General features: G+C 29.6%; 2 non-coding genes across 2 annotated transcripts; one reads left to right on the forward strand and one right to left on the reverse strand.

Moving 5' to 3' along the window:
• Positions 1-7,778: 7,778 nt before the first annotated feature.
• On the reverse strand, positions 7,779-7,870 carry Trnai-uau. The gene is given in 2 exon segments: positions 7,779-7,814; positions 7,833-7,870. It is a non-coding gene; the product is annotated as a tRNA-Ile (tRNA).
• Positions 7,871-8,814: 944 nt separating this feature from the next.
• On the forward strand, positions 8,815-8,907 carry Trnai-uau. Its single transcript is given in 2 exon segments — positions 8,815-8,852; positions 8,872-8,907. It is a non-coding gene; the product is annotated as a tRNA-Ile (tRNA).
• Positions 8,908-9,170: the final 263 nt, after the last annotated feature.

A 9,170-nucleotide genomic window follows, 5' to 3' on the forward strand; every position in this document is an offset into this window, starting at 1 on the left:
TTTTTAATTTAACTTTTTAATAACAATTTTGAAAAAAGTACAATACAGCTTGAAAAACTTTAACTAACAAAACATTGAATTTCACAATGGGTAAATTGATTTAAAATTACAAATTTTACAAAGTAAAAGTAAGGTATTTACTTTTACTATTTCCGTTCTAGTTCAGTTCTAGTTCAGTTCTAGTTCAGTTCTAGTTCAGTTCTAGTTCAGTTCTAGTTCAGTTCTAGTTCAGTTCTAGTTCAGTTCTAGTTCAGTTCTAGTTCAGTTCTAGTTCAGTTCTAGTTCAGTTCTAGTTCAGTTCTAGTTCAGTTCTAGTTCAGTTCTAGTTCAGTTCTAGTTCAGTTCTAGTTCAGTTCTAGTTCAGTTCTAGTTCAGTTCTAGTTCAGTTCTAGTTCAGTTCTAGTTCAGTTCTAGTTCAGTTCTAGTTCAGTTCTAGTTTAGTTCTAGTTCAGTTACCATTCAATTCTAGCTTATTTAAAGTTCAGTTGTAAAATATATATTTTTTTCGTTTTAAATTATTTACTTAAAACAAATAATTGACTTACATTTAAGTGCTACTTTTAGGAGTTTATTAAACATGGTAAAGCAACAACATCAACTTAACAATATAATTTATTAACATTGTTATTTTAAGAAAAGCCACTGTAGTGAGAAAACAAGTTAAATTCATTTTACGCCTCTCAACAGGATCAGTAGGTCCTCTACACTACAAACAGCGGTCACTATGAAATACATTCAAACGACTAGGTACTTTTTAAAATGTCAACAACGTGCAAACGATTGAAAATGAACAAACAACATACCCAGCAAAATATGACAAACCAGTAAAAATTACACGCAAAAAACACAAAACAAATACATTGGAAAATGAATATAAAAAAAGTAAAAACAAAAAAATGAAAAGGACGCACAAACACTAGAGAAAATCAAACTCTTTCGCATACACATACAAATACATTTGCATAAATAAATAACAGAAACAGCAATGGAAATTATGGCAAAACCAAAAATCAGCAACCGTATGTGGTCAAGTAAGCGAAAAATACATATGAAAACAACAACGACAACAAATACAACATAAAAATTGTATAAAACATGTAAAAACAATATAAAAATTTTATTGTAAAAAAACTTACAGTACAAAAAAAAAAGAGAATTCTGAAATAAAAACAAACATATGTTGGAGCAAAATAACAACAATGTAAAAATAAAGTAATTCAACAGCAACAACAATAATAACAACATCAAAAATAACAACACTTTTGGGGTTGTCATGAACCACAAAAGTTGTTGCTTCATCATGTTCATCAGGTCAGCAAAGCAACGTACAACAACAAAAACAATGTTTATCATCATCAATGTGATTCTCTTACAATGGCAATGCCATCATCATCGTCATCAGCAACATCGCCGTTATGGTAATGACTTGGTAAAAAATACGTCTAGAATTAAGTAGAAAATATGTTGTGCAAGTTACGTGAGGAAATGCATTTGGCCAGTTGCACGGTTTCCTGTTTTTCCTGCTCTTTTTTTGTAAGTATTTATTCCCATATGTGCTTTTTTCTTTCTTTTATTTTTTTTTTTTTGTTTTTTTTTTGCTTGGTCATTGTTGAAGTCTGTGTATTAAAGTCAACAACAATGTAGTGAAAAATGCATTAACACATCATCCTTCTTATTACTGCTAGGCTTGGGTTATATAGTTAGGGAAATACGTAGTAATAATATAAGAAAAGGTTTCTAGCGGTCATATGTACATCATATAAAGGACAGTAGGTTTAATTAGATTTTAAATGATTTGTTTGCATTTTGATCTAGTTCAGTTTTTGTTTAGTTTAATTCTAGTTCAGTTGTGTCCATTTCTGCTTCAGATCAGTTCTGCTTCAGTCCCTGTTCAACTCCAGCTCAGTTCTAGTTCAGTTTGGAAAAGAAATTAAAAAAAAAAAAAAAAACTATTTTTGACCCCACTGTGACAATAATAACTACAAACAAATAAAAAATACTATAAAAAATCAATAAAAAATGCACATGCTGTTGCAAATTTAATTTTTTATATACAAAAAGACGTTTGCAATTTTTCCAGATCATACACATTTAAAAAATCTGAAATAAGGACGATGATTAAGATGAGAATGTAAAACTATCCATTTTTAAAAATATTTTCTTTAGGCTTATTAAGCGCCGTTAAGAAGCTGTATCTTAAGTTGGATATCTTTTTTAAGTATTACTTCTTATATTGTTGGAATATGGGGAGTAATTGAAAATTTTTTGAAAGAATAAATCTTTGAGTGTATATATATAAAAATACTCAACTCTTAATTGCCGACAATATTCAACATGCAATATATATAAAGTTATGCTTATTTCAGAGGTTTCCAGATAAACTTCCCATGTTTGCAACTTCCGTTTAAATGAAAACAGATTTTGTGCTTCTTGTTACTTTCCAGCTACCATTTTTTTAACAGTTTTGATTTTTATACTTTTTATTTTACCCGCCACAAATGTCCTTGTATGTAAAGAGTTTTTATTGTTTTTCGCTTTAAATCCAGTGCGTATGTTTTCTTTGATTTTTCGGTTACTTTTCGTGGCAAAATAAACTACAACAAACAGTGAGAAAATAAAAGGAAAATAAAGCACACAGTCATTGTGCTGTGTTGAAGCTACTGCAGTAGTGTGCTGGGCCATTGATGATGATGATGGTGGTGAAACAAGCTGTTGTTATCCTCCATGTAAATGTGGCCAGTTTTCGATGGTCATCTTAATATGCACTTGTCGTTTATTGCGTGTGCAGTTTTTCGTCTTTCTTTTTTTCAGTTGTTTTTTATTTTCATTTCTTTTATACTTTATTTTTGTTGGTCTCGTATTTGTGTGTTCAGATTGTTGTCTCTTTTTTCTCTCGTTTTGTTGCAGGGACTTTATAGTTGTTGCAACACACACACATACAAATTGTTTGGTCGTTTGGTTGATTCGTGGGCTGGCTGAACGGTTGGTTCGTTGGTTGCTTGATTATGTGACTCCGGTGCATTGTTTTGGTGTTTAACACTTTTCTCTGCTTTTTTTCAGATTTTCATCTTTTTATCCCAGCTCTTGTTTTTTATTTAAGATTTTTGTTTTCATGTTTTTTGAGGACATTTTTTCGGTTTTCTCCCCCATTAATATCGTGGCTGATAAACTCGCATGGAAAACTGCAAAAAGTTTTCTGAATAAAAAAATTGAATACAATGCAACTGAATATTTTTTATGTATAAATTGCATATGTCCTTGTATATTCTTCATAAAGAGGGGCTTGTTTGTCATTTTGGTTCTTGTGGTTTCACATACGAGCTTCAACTACTACGTGTCCGAAAAAAACGCAAAAAACACGGGGTACATAAATTGTATTTTGTATTAAAAGTAATTTTTGTCATGAAAATGTTGTGGCCACAATTGTAATACGATTAAAAACAACAAAAAAAAAGAAAAAAAAAACAACAATTGCAGCAGAGGAAAAATGTTAACTGGTATTTAAAGAGGACATATAATTAATATTTAGAATGATTTTGACAAATTACAGTTAGGAAATAAAATGTTTAATATGCTGTAATTTAATCCTACAAAAAATCACAATTAAGAACAATAACATCAAGTTGTTCTTATTAAAGTAACACTTTATATTAATATTTCAAATTACTTTTTTCCGCTCTTTAAAATTAACTCTTTGTGACACCTTAACGTATACTTAATATTTAATTTTTCCATCACATAAACACACTCATACGCCTTCATGGTTGTACTTTTTAATAAACGAATAAAATTTATTAAAAATTATCAATATTTATATATTGTTCATTATAATACTTATTAAATATAAACTCTGGACTTATAGTAGCCACTGAACAAAAACTACCAGGGCAACTGCTAGTGAGTGCCACTGACACTGCCACTAACGCAACCACAACAAATTGAATTAATTTTTGTAACGTACAAATTTATCACCCCAAAAAACATAAATTATCATCATCAGGCAACAACAAAAACGATGAAAAACCAACCAAAAGTAAAGCTTTAAAATACATTGCTGTTTTAATACAAAACAAAAAAAACAATTCCACTTTATAAGAGTTTAATACTGGACCGGATATGAAAACAATAAATGGGTTTTGCTATGAAAAATTACAACTACAAGTAAAAACCTTTGGCTTAATATTAATATAAATTTTTATATAAATAACTACAATGTTTTTATATATTTTCCATGTTACAGGTTAAAAAAGGATTATATTTTAATAAATTGTAAATACTTAAAGCGAAAATATTACATACAAATACATATAAGCAATACTAACAGCTGCAACAAGCTGGTCATTTGTTTGGATTTCATAGTTTAAGATGGGTTTAATTAATATGGATTTGAATGAATGGATGTATATGAGAACTTAATTATTTAAGTCCTATATATATGTATATATTAAGCCTGAATATGAGTTCACTATTGTAAAATAAATTAAAATGTTTAAAGCTTCCTTTAATTAAGAAGGAATTAAGTAAAATATTTATTCTCTTATAATTTTTTAAAATAACCTATCAATTGAAAAGTTGCTTTAAAAATAGGAAAAAAACATTAAATGAAAATATAGAAAACATATACATATGCATATGTGTGTACAAGGTTGGCATTATTTTTAAACAAATATTACAAAATAACAAATACTACAAAAACATGGATGTCTTTAAACTTAAAAATTAGTTAGAGACAAATATAATCGCTTGATTTAAAACATAAGAAATAAGAGTGTTATATTCGGTTATGTCGTATGTATCCATCATCAAACCGTGTGCCACAAATGGAATGTTTTGCCAGTAATATACCTACGGGAACCTTGTGTGGGGGGTAGGGTCAATTATGAACGGATCGTAATAATCTTTAATAGGTAGAATTTGGCCTGTTTTATTAGACTTATTTATATCGAATTTCAGCGCCATACACATATTTCTAAAACAATTATGACTGTTAAAACTGTTTTTCGAGGGCTATGCAAAAGCGTAGACCGCTATTGGCCGCTATTGAAATACCAAACAAACCTTACCTATTGTGGAGAACTTTAGCTCTTTTCGTTAGTACTCTATCGTCTTTCAACAAACAGACGGACATAGCATAGATCGTCTTAGATGTGGTTCACACTGGCAAACTTTTGATTTTTGTGTGTGAGAGAAAAAAATATCCACCATCTCTTTCTTTCACACACAAAATCAAAAGTTTCTTAACAAAATTTTCCCAGTGTGAACCAGGTCTTAGAATTTATTAATAAGGATCAAACGAAAAAAGGCCTTATTCAGAAAGAAGAAAACATTTTTAAAATTTTGTATAAAAGCTACTCAGTTTCTGTTGGTGTTTTACATACAAAATTAAAATTTTTTTATATTCTTATTTCTGAATAATGGCCATAATTTTAAATTTTTTTTCAAATATATTAATTTTTATCTGTGATTTTGAAAATAACAAAACACAGTCTCATAAGTAACGCATTGTTCTTGCTCTATTTTGTTTCTTTAAACTACAGAAGTATAAAAGCAAGTATATGAACCGATTTTTTTATTGATTTCAACAAATATACATAAGGATCCGGAATATATGTATATGTATATTCTCTGTAGAACCAGAAAATTATAATATGAAAATTTCAAATTAAATTACTAACATAAGTATATATCTATATCCTTATCAAGAAGGTAAAAGATATAATAACAAAACTCAAATTATGATAATCGATCTCAAATTGCCTCTGTTTTTAGCGTTATATATAAACACACTTAATCGACTTAAATTTCTAAGTTTTTATTTATATATTTTGATTAAAGGGTATTTAAAGTTCGGTACAACCTTTGCAATTGATTTTAATTACGACATGTGCGTGCAGTATAGTTTTATGATGTACTATATGTATAAGTGGTTTTAATTGACGTCGTTGGCTGTGAAAGCGTATCAAAAACTACATGCAATCACTGCCAATATGCGTATAAGGATTAATGCAAGTTCATGAACAGTGAGCAGCAAAAAAATAAACATTATAGGTTTTATTAAGAACTACTAAGGTCTAAGAGAAATGTTTTAACAATAAATACATCATTAAACATTCCAGGAATACGATGTATAGTCATTCAATCTTCAAAATAAGTTAGATGTTAACAATTAACATCTTAAGATCAGCTAACAATTAGTAAATGTAGACAATATTTTCAAATCAAGTCGCATGGAAACCAACAACATTTTGTGATAAGATTAAAGTAAGTTTTCCATTAATAATGTATCTTTAACCAATACAAATCGATTTTTATGCCCCACTGTTCATCGTTCATTGGAATATTGTTTGTTTTTATATTTTTCGGGCGCGTTTTAATGAATATTGAGGATTAAAGGAATTTGCGGATTTTTATTGAATTATGTTTTCGGCGCCGATTTTATAGTGGACTTTATTTGCTGTTGTATAGTACGTACGTAGTAGTTGTTGTACAGCCAGCATCATTGTCAGACTTTCGTAATGTATGTTGCAGATTGTTGTATTTAGCATATATACAACAGTGAAACAGTTTTTTTTCGCAGATTTTTATGTTTCATATCAATGATGATAATTCTGCTACTGCCACTACATTTTAATACTGATTTGCTGTGCGTGTGTGCGTGTGTACAGCGGTGATAGTAGTGATGATGATGGCGATGATGATGGTTTTTGGGTTATCGGTTGCCAGAGCAACACATCTGTTTTACTCATTCAATTGGCACAATTGGCGAGAACGATGATTTATTAAGTCATTAGCAGCCAAACACAACAGTCGAAATAATAATAACAGCCATCAACAATAACAACAACAATATCATCGTCATCGTCAACATCAACATCATACTGACAACAATAACCTGCAGCATGCATTTATATTTTTTGTATTTTATGGATATAACAACAACATCATCATCATCTCATGATGTCTAGTGATAGTGGGCGTTTGCATTGTTTAACCACAAGGTTTGGTTGCCGCCGTTGTTAATGCAGCAGTTGAACAACTTGTAATTCTTATTGATGATTATTGTTGTACTTGTAGTTGTCCGTAACTGTGTGTGTGTACGTGCGTGTTTATAAAAAGTAATTCATGTTGTTGCTGTTGTTTGGCAACAACCAATAACCAACAACAGCAACAACTATAACAAATGAAATATATAATTTTATACTTAATAATAAACTTTTATAGCCTGATTAAAGTTTTAAATCTCTTTATTTCTTTTGTTGTTGCTGTTATTTTTGTAATCATAATCCATACAAAAAAAAATTATATATTTTTTAACAGAATTTCTTGTTTATTTGCGTAGTGGTCAGCATTTGTTGCTATTGTTGGATTTTTCGTTACATTTACGTATCCGAAGGCTTGTTGTTCATATCCTTTATTTATATTTAATATCCTTTTTATGGAAATGAAGATGGAGATATTAAACACTACCCACCAATACCACATTAGACCGGATAGTTATGCGTGGGTTGTTTTTTAAAATATGTCGAATTAAATTGGATTTTCTTGAAATGATATTAATGATTTGTTGATTTAATTAAGACAATCAATTTTTGTTACAGCATCAATCAGATCAGAAGCACTTTTTGAGTCGATTTAGCTATGTCCGTATGATTGACCGTATGTCGTCAATGTAAACCTTGATCGCTCGCTACAGGTCGTAATTTTAATTTTTTTATGTAAATATAATTCTAAAATGAAAACTTCTAAATTAAACTATTAATGAAAAAAATTATTACCGCTGCTCCAGGTGAGGCTCGAACTCACAACCCCGGCATTGCTCACAAGTTACTGATTATAAGTACCGTGCGCTAACCAATTGCGCCACTGGAGCGCTGGCATTAAGCTTGTCAAAAGCTTTTCATAAACTTTTACTACAAAATGCATTTATTTTGGTTCTTGGTAAGTAAATTTAGAACGCAAGTTTACAACAACACTACCTTAATAAACCAACCTCGCTTAAACAACAAAAATACATATAAAACATAAAAGTAGATATCTACTGTTTTTTAAACACTTGTAGCAAAATTAATAAACAATAAACGCCCACCTTTATTTAACCTCCCTCGCCCTCTAACCACATAATGTTTTATTTGCAATTGTTGTTGCTGTTGTTGTTACTGTTGCCCGCCTTATCAATTTGGTTTTTATACATTAATGCGACAAATTAACTCTGTTCGTGTGCCTGCAGTTTATTTGTCATTTGAAGTTGTTGTTGCTGATTCGTTTTTTTTATCAGTATTATTATCCCAAGATTTAAAATTTATTAATTAAAGCCAGAGAAAATATGTATTTATTAAAGGGATTTTACCTTTATTTAAACAATACATTGTCATTGTTTATAATTAATGTATGGCTTGTAAGAGTTGGATCGAATATGTCAGTTAATATTAATTATGAACAGGGTTTATTGTCGAGATTTATCTTAAAGTGGGTAAAAAAAAATAAATAATAAAAACTACTAAAGAATATAGTAAAAGTTTCGAAAATAATTGAAATTAAATAAAACAGGGGATTTTATGCAGCTGTGTCAGTATAAGGAATCATTTATACATACATATATACATACATTATTACGAAATATAGCTAATTTAAAAACATATTTCTGGATAATTATAAGAATAATTTCATCAGAAATCTGACGTTTTTCGATATTTAATTTTAACAACCATATATAAAATCGCCTATTCTAAAAAAGTTTGATCGTTGTTTTGTTAAGAAAAGTTTAAAATGCATCCTTTTTTGCAAAACTATGTGACGGACAAATTTGCATTATGCGCTCCAGTGGCGCAATTGGTTAGCGCACGGTACTTATAATCAGTAACTTTGTGAGCAATGCCGGGGTTGTGAGTTCGAGCCTCACCTGGAGCAGTAAACTATGTTATTTTGTAGAGATATATAAGTTTAATTGATTAATGCAAGATATGAAGTACATTCAGACGGACTTACGAATAGTCTTTGGACTTTGTAAATATTAGAAGCTACATGACCAATGTTAAGAAACTTAGTTTTCTAGATATAAAATTAAAAAAAAAATATCCTAGATCAAGGTCTAATTTAATGTTTCAACATTTCACTATTCTTTGTAGTAAAATATTGCCCGTGGTATTTGCTCTTATATTTGACCACGATCT

The sequence above is a fragment of the Lucilia cuprina genome, chromosome 3 (genome assembly GCF_022045245.1).
Source record: "Lucilia cuprina isolate Lc7/37 chromosome 3, ASM2204524v1, whole genome shotgun sequence".
NCBI lineage: Eukaryota > Metazoa > Arthropoda > Insecta > Diptera > Calliphoridae > Lucilia > Lucilia cuprina.